General features: G+C 38.0%; 1 pseudogene; it reads right to left on the reverse strand.

Moving 5' to 3' along the window:
- Nucleotides 1-2214: 2214 nt before the first annotated feature.
- LOC150049723 (cytochrome c oxidase associated subunit FA4L3 pseudogene) lies at nt 2215-2535 on the reverse strand (annotated as a pseudogene).
- Between the last annotated feature and the right edge of the window lie 1064 nt (nt 2536-3599).

Below are 3599 nucleotides of genomic sequence, written 5' to 3' on the forward strand. Positions count from 1 at the left end.
TTCAGAACAGTGATATGGAATAGGTTTGTTGATAATGTCTCAACATTTTGAGGACCTGGTGGCATGTGACAACCTCCTTCAGTGAAAGTCTTTCAGGTGTCGGGCTTCTTAAATTCAGTACATTTTCTGAATGCAAAGGGAAACTATGCATAGTTAATAGTTTATTGAGTCACCTTTTATTTATTAATTAGGATACTCTGCTAGGTCTTAAAGCAGAGAGAGATGAATGATACCTGTTTAGTGCTCAACTAGAGCTGATGGTCAGAAAGGGCAAGTAGAGTGAGGGTAGCTCAGTGCTCCAGAGATGGAGGTGTGATGTGATGGACTCCACATGTTTATGGGGATTGTAAAGGGCAAAAGCTGTTCTACACAGTGAATGAAGAACTTAAAAACATTCGATCAATTAGTTGTATAATTGTTCAGGTCCTATTTGTCTTACCCATATAATATTTTTCCATATATTTTTATTGTAATTAATAGGAGGGTTACATTATATTCACCAGATAGAAGGTGTGTTGCTTCACAAACATTGACACCTTTTCTCATGTTTTGGTCCCCATTTCCCTCCTCCTACCCCCGCCCCTCATCTTGTTTTCCCCTCTTCCCTATCCTATTTCAAATAACTAAATAAACATATATACAATATATCAGATAACATGGTAAAATACTGTAACAATATGAGATAACCAAGGGACAACAAAAGAGATAACATAGTACATTAAGGACAACAATCACTCATTATATGGCTTTTATTTCTATATTCTGGAGGTCTTTTCATATAGCCTCATCCTATATGGTCTTATGTATCTAGGTTTTGCTCTATTGTAAATCTCTGCTAGGAGAGCCCAAGGTTTCTACTGATTATGACAAATGAGGGAAACCATTGAGCCTATGTTCCTTTGAATCTGACTTACTTCACTTAATATAATTTTTCTAAGTCTTTCAATTTCCTAACAAATGGGGCAATGTTGTTCTTTCTGACAGCAGCATATAATTCCATTGTGTATAAATACCACATCTTGTTGATCCCCTCATCAACCGAGGAGCATCTGGGTTGGTTTCATATCTTTGCTATGGTAAATAATGCTACAATGTTGTGCTAGTGGATTTAGTATATGTCCTTGTTTCTGGACGAGTGTCACTCACCCATATAAATTATTTTATGCAACTTCAAATTAAGGGATGATGAGCTTTTCAAGTGGAGCAGAGTAATAGGTCTGGTGCCTTTGAGGGAGAAGGCACAGGAGAACTGAAGCTTTAAATAAGGCAATCTTGAGTTATTGTAAGGCAGCAATACACTAGATGTTCCAAGAAAACTCGGTTGAAAAGTTGATTTTTGAGTATCAACTTGATTGCATTGACAGGATTCTATAAGGTCCTCTCAGTGCAATAAAGCATACCTCACCATGTGTCTATGAGGATGTTTCCTCAGACAATTAGATCACAAGATCTCTGACCTAATCTATGAATCCCTCCATTGTGGGATTCATAATTTAAACAGGGAGGTCTGGGTGGGCTGTTGAATCTGAGGCTTTAGTGGAGAAAGTGGTGGGTTTTGGGAAGAGGTGTGTCTTTTATTTTGTGTGTGTGTGTGTGTGTGTGTGTGTGTGTGTGTGTGTGTGTGTGTGTGTGTACTGAGGTTTGAACTGAGGGTCTGGATTCTACCCTTTATCTTATTTGGAATTAAGAGTCTTACAGACTTAATCTTCAGATCTCAGCCTTTTGAGTATCTAGGATTATGACTGTGAGCCACTGACAGCTAACACATCTGCCTTTTTATGGTATATCCTCTCCTCTCTTCACCTCGCCTCCTCTCTCCCTCCTTCCTCTTCTTCCCAGATACTATAAGATGAGCAGCCTCTGCTATATGCTTTGGTCACCATGAGTGGTCACCTCACTCAGGCCTAAACAATAAAGTCAACAGACCATTGACTGAAACCTCTGAAGCCACAAGTCCAAATAAATATTTTGCTCTTTAATTATTTTCCTTGGGTGTATGTTACAATGGTAAAAAATCTAACAAAGATCGATAAATCCCAACATCTTTTTTTAAAGCTATTCACGTGTTTTTTTGTGTGTGGTTATTATAGCACTACCTTTAATTCCTTTATCCAGAGTCCAAAAAAAATGTAGGCAAACCCTAAAAATGTAGCGAAATCATTTCTTCACACTGGTCTCCACAATATACTTTGCACAGAAATGTTTCCACTCGATTCATAGAGCAATCTTCGGAAGAAAGAATAAAGGACTGGTTGCCCTTTTGACCTTCTGCAACTCTTCAACAGGCTTCCATTTTTGGTTGATAGTTATAAGCTTTTGAGGTACATTAGTGTCCACAGTTTCCCAAGATTCTGGATGTTTTTCTGGTCAATAATCACATCGATTTTGCTTTTCAGTGAATAGACAGAAAAAGACAAGGCTCGACTCACAGCCACAGTTATGATTACTGCCAAAGGAATGAGTTCCTTCTTTTTCATCAGGATTTGGAAGACACCCATGATGCTTCCCTCAGTGTTAAATGAATGCCAAACCTGGGGAGGCATGATGCTGAGGATGCTAATGCCTGAATGGTCACATTTTTTTCTTTAAAATATTTTTTATTTTTAATCATTATTATAAAGGTTATGTATAGAAGAGTTACAGTTACATAAGTCAGATAATGCGTATATTTCTTTTTCAATAAGGCCACTCCTTCCCTCTCCCAGTTTTCCCCTCTAACATAACTTCTTTATGGGCTCTCAATCTTCATTTTCTAGATTCTCAAATTGGGCAAAGATGAAGGCTTGGCATAGAGAAGATGTAAAAGACAAAATAAACAAATAAACCACAACTCTTACATTTCAATGAAAGCAATATAATTCAATAATAGTGAAAGACAAGATGTGGTTTGAGACTATGAAGGAGGTATCTTGTGGAAAACTTAAAGAAGACAATTGAAGTGGCAAGTCTACTTGGCATATTCAGAGATAAGCTTCACAGAGAAGGTAAGATTAATTGGATGTTGAAGAACAGGAAAGCTATCAGGCAATATTTACCTTTCCCCAGTAGTGTTTATAAACAAGACCCCTCAGAGTCCAGTAGACAGTTTAGAGATGCAGTTCTTTCCCCTCCAATGACCCTACTTGATGGCCTTTTGCTCATTAGAGACAACTAACCCAATCAGTCAAACTAATCTGGGACACAAAAGACCCTGTCCTTGCCCTCAAATTATTTACTGTATAATTAGTCAGGGAAGAGAATGACAGGAATGCATCTCAGCACAAGGTGATTTGAGGGGTTCAAGGAAAGAAATTATCAACAAGACTAAACACCAGAGTTAAATTACCCATTCTTGTTCCATCCCTACAGCAGATGGAGGCCTTGCTTCAGGTTGTAAACTGCCGGAAAGATGCTTCCTGTCATCATTTTGTGAGAATATGCCCTTGTTTCTCTTTAGAGTTAAGGACAGCTGTTTATTACTAGTCCGTGTACTTGGAAAAACAGCTAATTAATGTCGATAACTTTAATTGAGAAAAATATTGGTCCAGTCCCAGAGGCTCCCTGAGTTGAGAGCAAGAAATTACTTGAACAGTATGTCCAGTGATTTGCCAGTATCTGTT

This window comes from Megascapheus bottae, chromosome 19 (assembly GCF_031878675.1).
Source record: "Megascapheus bottae isolate mThoBot1 chromosome 19, mThoBot2.hap1, whole genome shotgun sequence".
Taxonomy (NCBI): Eukaryota; Metazoa; Chordata; class Mammalia; order Rodentia; family Geomyidae; genus Megascapheus; species Megascapheus bottae.